Here is a 9,677-nt window from a genome sequence, read left to right on the forward strand (position 1 = left end):
AGGAATGGAAGTCCACGGAAACGATAATGAACCAACTAAGGGATTTGAGTATAAACACTGAACACCAAATTAAGGAAGTAAAGAAGTTCATACAAGATCTAAAACAAAGTTTCAAAAAAGATTTGAAGCCAAAAAGCTGACCAATTAGAAGGAAAAGAAATAAAAAAAAAACAAAGAAGGAAGTCTTGATAGCAGGTTAAACCATGCAGAAGGTTGAATCTCGGGGAGTGAAGACAGCCTAGATATTATAGAGAAAGAAAATACAACCATCCAAGACAAGTCCAAGAAATATGATAGATCTATCCAACACATGGAAGACACCATCAGAAGGCCTAATGTAAGGATAATGGGTGTAGAGGAGCACCTAGAAACGGAAGTTAATGGTTGGGAAATTTGTGTAACAGGATCCTAGCAGAAAACTTCCCAAACATGCAAAAAGATAGGGTTATTCAGATACAAGAAGCTTTTAGAACTCTAAATAGACCAGATCAGAATAGGACATCCCACCGTCTCATTATAATCCACACAGGATCAATTCAAACAAAGGAAATGGTCCTTAACGATGTCAAGGAGAAAAGATTAATCACCTATAAAGGGAAACCAAGTAGAATCGACTCAGATTTCTCAGCAGAGACAATCAAAGCAAGAAGAGCCTGGAATGATGTATACCATGCCCTAAAAACAAACAACTATCAACCAAGAATACTGTACCCAGCTAAGGCCAAATAAAAATCTCCCATAGCAAAGAATAATTGAAACAATACATCTCCACCAAGCCAGTCCTACAAAAGATTCTTAAAGATGTCCTACACATAGAAAACCAAAAAGACCACAATAAAGGCCAATAAACAGCACCCAAACTGAGAATCCAAGAACCATAGGAAGAACCCACTTTTCGCATCCTGCAAGAAGGTGGAAAACATGGCAGGAACTCCCAAATACCTTTCAGTCCTATCTCTCAACATTAACGGACTTAACTCTCCAATTAAGGGACATAGACTGTCTTGTTGGATTAAAAAACAAGATCCTTCTATGTCCTGCCTTCAGGAGTCACGTCTTGCCCTTAAAAACAAACACATTTTCAATATTAAATGCAGGAACAAAATCTACCAAGCAAACGGCCCTCTGAAATAGGCAGGAGTTGCAATCCTAATATCAGATAAAATAGACTTCAAATTAAAATTTGTGAGAAGAGATAAAGAATATCTACATACTAATTAAGGGATTTTTTTTTCCTTCAGGAGGATACTACAATTCTAAATATCTATTCGCCAAACAACGGAGCACCCAAATTTATCCAAGATATACTACTTTCCCTCAAATCACACAAAGATCCAAAGACATTAATTGTTGGGTATTTTAAAACACCACTCTCCCCAATAGATAGATCAACTCGGAAAAAAACTCAAGAAAGAAACCACAGATCTAAATAACTGCATAGATCAACTAGATTTAACAGACATCTGCTGAATATTTCACCAGCATCATAAGAATACACGTTTTTCTCAGCAGAACATGGAACAATTTCTAAAATAGACCACATTTTAGGCCACAAAGCAAACTTGTCCAAATTCAGAAACATTGTACTTATACCTTGTATTCTCTCTGACCACAAGGGAATAAAATTAGAACTCAACACTAAAATCCAACAAAGAAAGTATGGTCACACATGGAGGCTGAACAACACACTGCTTCATCAAGAGTGTGTCAGGGAAGATACTAGAAAAGAAATTCAAATGTTCATGCTATTCAACAAAAATGAGCACACATATTACCAGGTCCACTGGGACACAGATAAGGCAGTACTCAGAGGAAAGTTTATAGCCTCAACAAATTGGAGAGTTCTGAAACCAACAATTTAATGAGACATCAGAACCCCCCTGAAAAAGAGCAGCAAGATAAACCCCAATCCAGTAAACAGAAAGAAATAATTAAAATTAAATCAGAATTAAATGAATTAGAATCCAAAAAAAACTATAGAAAGAATCAACAAAACTAAGAGTTGGTTGTTCGAAAAGCTTAACAAAATTGACAGACTTTTATCAAATCTTATCAGTAAAAGAAGACAAGAAACCCAAATAAATAAACTCAGAGATTTGAATGGAAACATCACCACAAAAACAACCAAGATTCAGAAAATTTTGAGGGAATACTTCTCAAATCTTTATGATAATAAGTTTGGGAACTTGGCATTAATGGACCTTTTCCTAGCAAATATTGACATGCCAAAACTAAACCAAGATTAGTTAAACCATCTTAACAGGCTCCTCTCAAGCATTGAAATAGAAACAGCAATGAGAGACCTCCCAGGTAATAAAAGTCCAGGACCAGATGGGTTTACAGTGGAATTCTACAAGGCCTTCAAAACAGAGCTCACAAAAATACTCCTCCAACTCTTCAATAAAATTGAAAGATAAAGTTCACTACCAAACACATTCTATGAAGCCATCATAACCCTCAACCCCAAACCAGGCAAGGACTCATCAAAGAAAGAGTACTATAGACCCATATCTTTGATGAACATTGATGAAAAACTTCTCAACAAAATTTTGGCCAATCGACTTCAACAATTCATGCAAAAAACCATACACCATGTTCAGACAGGATTCATTTCAGGAATGCAAAGCTGGTTCAAAATATGCCAATCAATTAATATTATTCATCACATCAACAGCAGCAAAGATAAGAACCACATGGTTATCTCAATAGATGCAGAAAAAGCATTCTACAAGATGAAACATCCCTTTAAGATGAAGGTTCTGGAAAAATTGGGAATCCATGGAACATTCCTTAATACAATAAAGGCTGTATATGACAAACCTACAGTCAGCATTTTACTTAATATTTAAAAACTAAAGCCATTTCCTCTTAACTCAGGAACAAGACAAGGATACAAGGATGTCCACTCTCTCTACTTCTTTTCAACATATTATTAGAATGCCTAGCTACAGCAATAAGGAAAGATACAGACATAAAGGTGATCCAAATAGGGAAAGAAGAAATAAACCTCTCCCACTTTGCAGATGATATGATCTTGTATTTAAAGAATCCCACAGACTCCATTCTCAATTTACTCAAACTGATTCAAAACTTTGGCAAAGTAGCAGGAAATAAAATTCAACCCCCAAAATCAATGGCTTTTCTGTATGCCAACAATGAGAAAAGTGTGGCTGAAATTAGGAAAGTAACTCCATTTGTAATAGCCCCAGAAAAAATAAAACACCTAGCAATTAACTTAACCAAAGAAGTGAAGGACCTCTATGATGAAAACTTTAAAAGCTTGAAAAAGGAAATCAAACCAGAACTTTGAAAATGGTCAAACCTTCCATGCTCCTGGATTGGAAAGATTAACATCGTGAAAATGGCAATAATTCCCTAGGCTATCTACAAATTCAATGTGATACCTATCAAAATTCCAACCTCATTCTTCAAGGAAATAGAAGAGGCAATCCAAAAATCCATATGGAACAACAAAAGACCCCGAATAGCAAAAACCCTCCTCAACAGAAAGAACAGTACTGGAGAAATATCAATACCAAATTTCAAACTCTACTATAAAGCTATAGTAATCAAAACAGCTTGGTTCTGGCACAAGAACAGACCTCAGGACCAATGGAATAGAATTGAAATCCCAGAAAAGAACCTACCCACCTATAGCCATCTAATCTTTCAAAAGGGAGCTAAAAAATTAGAATAGAGGAAAGACAGCCTCTTCACTAAATGGAGCTTGCAAAATTGGTTAACTACTTGTAGAAAACTAATGCTAGATCCTTATCTATCACCCTGCACCAGAATCAACTCCAAATGGATCAAAGACCTCGGATTCAAAGCAGACACTCTGAAAACATTACAGGATGGAATATGAGAAACCCTAGGTCTCTTTGGTGCAGGCCAACATTTTCTTAATAGAGACCCAGAAACACAAGAAATCAAAGAAAGATTGAAGAAATGGGATTACATGAAGTTGCAGAGCTTCTGCATGTCAAAGGACATAGCTAGCAAGATCAATAGAAAGCCTAGGGATTGGGAGAAGATCTTTACTATCTATACAACGGACAAGGGTCTCCTATCTAAAATATACTTGGAACTCAAAATATTAAATCCCCCAACAGCAAATCCTCAAAGAAACAACTGCCCAATATATAAGTGGGATAAAGACTTAAAGAGAAACTTCTCTGAAGAAGAAAGATGGATAGCCAATAGACACATGAAGAAATGCTCAACCTCCCTAGCAATAAAAGAAATGCAAATCAAAACGACATTGTGATACCACCTCACCCCAGTTAGAATGGCAAAAATCAAGAACTCTAATAACAACAGATGCTGTAGGGGGTGTGGACAGAAGGGAACCATACTTAATTGTTTGTGGGAGTGTAAACTTGTTCAACTACTTTCGAAAGTAGTATGGAGGTTCCTGAAAAGACTCCACATAGAGCTCCCTTATGACCCAGCAATCCCACTTTTGGGCATTTACCCAAATGTTTACAAACAAGGCCAAACTAAAGCTACCAGCACAACTATGTTTATTGCAGCATTATTTACCATAGCTAAGATATGGAACCAACCCAGATGCCCCTCAGTAGATGAATGGATCAAGAAAATGTGATATATATACACAATGGAATTCTATGCCTCCGTCAGAAAGAATGACATTGCCCCATTTGTTAGGAAATGGAAAGGCTTGGAAAAGATTATATTAAGTGAAGTAATCCAAGCCCAAGGAAACATAGTTTCCCATAGGTTCCATGGTTTCTCTTATTTGCAATATCTAGTATATGTATGAGTCAACAGAAAAGGTCAGATCAGTTGAAGTTAGGTAAATGAACCCTAAGATACGTATTTAATTTTTTTTTCTTTCATGCATTTGTTTCCTACGTATTTATAAGATTATAACTTTGTTGCTTTGTATGTCCCTCCCCCATAGGATAACCCCTGCTTTCACTGTTTTTGATGTTGGTATAATTTGTGGAGGGGGAGGGGAAAAACAAGTCATTTTAATAAGGATACAAGTGGACCCGTTGCCAAAATGATAAGTACATGTTGTCACGTCGAAAATGAACTTTACAACTTTGGTGCGGAGGGGGGAGGATTCGGTGGGGGTCTAGGTGAGGCTGGGAAGGGATGGGAAAGGTAAACAAAGGAGGAGGCTAAAATGCTTGATAAGAAATGTACTCACTATCTTGCCCATGTAATTTTAATCCCTCTGTACAGTATTTTCACAATAAAAAAACAAAAAACAAAAAAAAAAAACAAAAAAACAAGGTATTTAAGTAGTCAAGCAAAGGACTTCTATTTTACTACTGCATTATACATTTTTTTCTAATGTTGAGTGCCAATAAATAATGGATGTATTAGAAATCTCTTAAAGCTCATATATTGAATAGTGACTTCTCTTACACTATATCATTGTATTTCTCAAATCATATTACGTAGTTTCCTATTTTCTCATTCCTAGAATAATCTGCACATGAAGACATCACTGGTCCTAATTTTCAGTCTGTGCATTTGAATACAAAGGAAAGTCTTTCCTCTGCTCTCTATCAATTACCTACTCTCCAATTAGAATAATTTAAAATAGTAAAAATCAAAAAAGAGAAAATAAATCATGGTGAAAAAACATGTAGGAAATTCACCAGATTTTTCTGACCAGTTCAACCAATGTGAACTATTGGGGAAATACATGGACACCTCATTCCCACTGGTACTCGAAGTCTCTGGTTAGGCAATTCTGATGAAGACAATCAACTAGATGAAAACGTGAGGAATGGTATCAATTGCAAGAAAATAATGGAGAAGAATGCAAGCAAATTTCTTCTTTGGGCTTACTGCAGTGCGGAGATTCCTTTTCAAAAAGGCCTCTCATATGAATACCAGGGATGAGGATAAGTATACTCCTCTTCATCGGGAAGCCTAGAGTGGACATGTAGACATTGTCCATGAGTTGGCAGCTCAAGGCAGATATTCATGCAATAACTGTGAATGGCTTGGCACCCCTGCATAGTACTTTTATGTGGATTAATACCAGAATGGATTTTTTCTTACTTCATCATGATGCAGATACCAATCCCCAAACTAAAGGCCTCTTGATCCCCTTGCATCTTGCTGCTGGGAACAGAAATAGCAAAGATATGCTGTATCTTCTTCTGTTGAACCATTTTTTCAAACCGGGTCTGAAGAATAACTTGGAAGAAACTGCATTTGATATTGGCAAAAGGATAAGTATGTATCACTACCTCTTTGAAGTTGTGGAAGGCTGTACAAATTATTCTCCTACGTAGTAATGGTTTGGTTAAGTTTCTTAAATTTCAAAAGTGCCATTCCATCCTTTGTGTCCCTACAAATATTTTCATAATAAAAAGCAACAGCAATATCTTAATTTAAAAATTCATGGATTCCATGGTATTCTTCCATGTGAATTGCCTCACTTTGATGTCAAAATGTATTCAAGAGTTGTTTGTATGCATCTATAATGATTTCTGAAGAGTTTGTGGTTTTTTTTTTTTTAATTTTAACTTATCTGTTGAAATGAATAGTATAGAAACTAAAGTTATTCCTGGTGCTTGTCTGAAAAAAAGTATATCTAGGTTTGTATAAAGTCCATAATCTATTTCATTATTTTCTAGATATAATACTTTGAAGTCTACATTTTTTATAATATATAGGTTCATTAATAAATGTGTCCTTTCAGATTACATTCCATATAGAAAAAGTTAAGATTCCTTTTTTCCTAGGTCCTTACAGGATTTTATTTCTTTGGAATAAGATGACAATGTTATCTAATTTCAAGTTTTGTAAAGGTTATGCTATGTAAGGGCCTTTCTAAAGTGAAGATTTAATACACTGATGTCAAACTAACCTTTAATTCTATGAATTACATATATTGTTACACTTGTATTTTTGTAATAAACTTTTTCATAACTTTTTCATTTCTTGCATTTGAAGAATGAAAAATATGGAATATTTCACGAATTTTTGTATCATCCTACTGCAAGTGCCATGTTAATCTCTGTATTTTTTTCACTTGGGTAGACCTGCTGCTGAAGCATGTAGTATCCTTTAAATTTAAGTAGTTAATGATGCAACCTTTATACAGGCATATATCCTTGGTTGCCTATTTGTAAAAAGGAATCCTTATTGTTCCTAAAATGTTATTGATCTTATTTCTCTAAATTTCTGTGTATAGTGGCAAAAACTTATATTGTTTGGTTGATTGCTCACATTTGCAATTTTTGTCAATGACTATTTTGTCGTTTTCATTTTTAATTTGATCATATTTTGAAGCCTTTATAGCTAAGTCCAAAGGTCATGGAATTTCAAGTACTTATTTATCAACTGAGTTACCTTTGTGGAGCTAATGGATTCAAAGTAAGCCTTGCTTAAGAGCTACTTCTAAACTTCTGCAGCTTAAAATTTCGCAAAGAAGTCTCACTGATACAAATGTCTTCCTGACCCTTTACCTTCTTCCATGTAGGAACAGACCAACGAGAATATCTTACCCTGACAGCATAGATTGTCTGACTGGACAAAACTAATCTTAGTTACAAGGTTTCATAGAGAGATTAACAGTTCAGACTGAAATGTTCAGAATAGAAGGTATTTTTATCAAAATATAATTGTTTATTATACCTATCATTTCAAAGTAGCTAAAGTCAGGAAGATGAAAAAATTATTCATATGCATGATTACCTAATATTCTGGTCTGTCTACCATCCAAACAGGCAGGAACTTACAGTACTGACTTTCTATCACCAAATATTTCCATAGCTCCTGGAGAAGTCCATAGGTTTCTCCTCGATATTAGTCCTTAAATTAATAATGTTTTAATCACAGTGTTTCCTCTTGCCTCCAGGTTTACAAATGGTAAAGTTTTAGGTCTAACTCTACCAAAAACTGAGGTAGAGAAAATGTAATATTACTTTAAAACAGAGTTGCATTTGATACCCTAACCACAACAGAACAATGCATAACAATTTCCTATATTATAAATACTTATATATTTTATATTTCTACCTGCTGATCTTAAATTTCTAGAATTACGAGAATTAATTGATAATTTGACAAATAAATTGAAATTTATTCCCATAAATAAATTGGAATAGAAATAATTAGGTTTAGAATATATATTAGAATATAAAAAGTATCAAAGCAATGTCTTAGTTATAAACTTGTGATACCTTTACGTGTTCTAGGTCTTCTGAATTCACATAGTAAAAAAAAACAGTATTGTTTTCTCTAATCTATAAGATATTTTACACTGCTGCTGTGTTTATTGTGTTAACTCGCTGGACCCAAAGTGTTTTTCTCCATATTTCTGAAGCATTCTTACTGATTATACCCAAATTTTACTGATATAATGTGTAAAAGCTATTATTCTTCTGTAGTACCCACGGGTCTGAGGATACCAGGTCCCAGTTATCTGCATCATCAGATAACAAGGGCAAGACTTCTGACCTTGGCCCATGCAACATGCTAACGGAAAGTAATTGAAAAGACCCATCTCAATTTCTAATTTCCTACAATATTTCAGGGCCCTAATTCCTTGTAGGAATTAGTAGTAAGCAATTGTGAAATGTAAGGCAACTTAAAATGAAAGATGAGATCACAAAATATGAGAGAAAGTACTATAGTTCAAACTTTCAATTTACAGATGACCAGATGACCAAGCTTTATGAGTAAACAAAATCACAAATGTCACAAATTATTTTTATACCCCTCTCCTAATGATAAATGAAAGATTTCAGTCCAGCATAAGTAGGCCAAAAATAATTCTTGGAATGATAGATCCATAATTGTTCTACCAAGGCTAGGAAAACTTGACTTAGAAGTCAAAAATAATTTAGAAAACCATTAATTGAGAAGATCCTTAGTGCTTCAAAACACTGGTACTTCAGTAAAACTTAGTTCTGTAGTATAAAAATGTTGTCATTCTCAAACCAATGATAACCTACATTTAATCTTCTGAAAGTATATTCCTTTTCAAACAAACTTTTAAAAATCTTATTCACCAAAATAACACTTGACAAGTAGATAATAGTGACTTTAAACTTTTTCAAGTGTAGGAATCAAGTTACAATAGAGATGATTTATTTACCCAGCATAAATGCCAAGGAAGTTCAACCATTGATTAAAATGTAGAAATAGTATCTCCCACCATTTGCGTTGTTCAGTAGGTGCCTTCCAGAAATGTGTTAAATAGACCAGCCTTCCATGATTCAAATCCAAATATTAGCTAATAAATTAAATTTCATCACATAGGAAGGTACATTTTAAAGTCACTAATAGTTGCCTTATCATGTGTTGCCTTATCATAAGTTTTCCCTATCTGTCTAACATAGTAAGGAATATGACTTTAAGTCTTGCATATGGGTACTCATTAGAGATGTGACAAACATAAAATCTGTCTTCTATTTCTATCATATTCCTCTACAGTAGTAAATATTAGTTTTCTTCTTTTTCCAAAACTTATAGGTAGTAGAAAATATCATCCCATGTAAAATAAAATAATCACACACCATTGTACAAAGCCATTTATAAAAACTGGTAGTTAGGTATAAATTCTAAGCGATTTTTAAACTTTCTTGTTGAAGATTAATCTTCTAAAAAGATGAGAATAAAACCATGTCTAGGTGCTACACGTCTCCAGTCTTGCAAATTGTTATTGCATTTCAAGTATATGC

General features: G+C 34.3%; 1 pseudogene; it reads right to left on the reverse strand.

The window, feature by feature from the left end:
• Positions 1–6,946: 6,946 nt before the first annotated feature.
• Positions 6,947–7,046, reverse strand: LOC138810550 (U6 spliceosomal RNA; annotated as a pseudogene).
• Positions 7,047–9,677: the final 2,631 nt, after the last annotated feature.

This window comes from Dipodomys merriami, unplaced genomic scaffold, assembly GCF_024711535.1.
Source record: "Dipodomys merriami isolate MVZ:Mamm:240054 unplaced genomic scaffold, mDipMer1.0.p SCAF_1039, whole genome shotgun sequence".
Lineage (NCBI taxonomy): Eukaryota > Metazoa > Chordata > Mammalia > Rodentia > Heteromyidae > Dipodomys > Dipodomys merriami.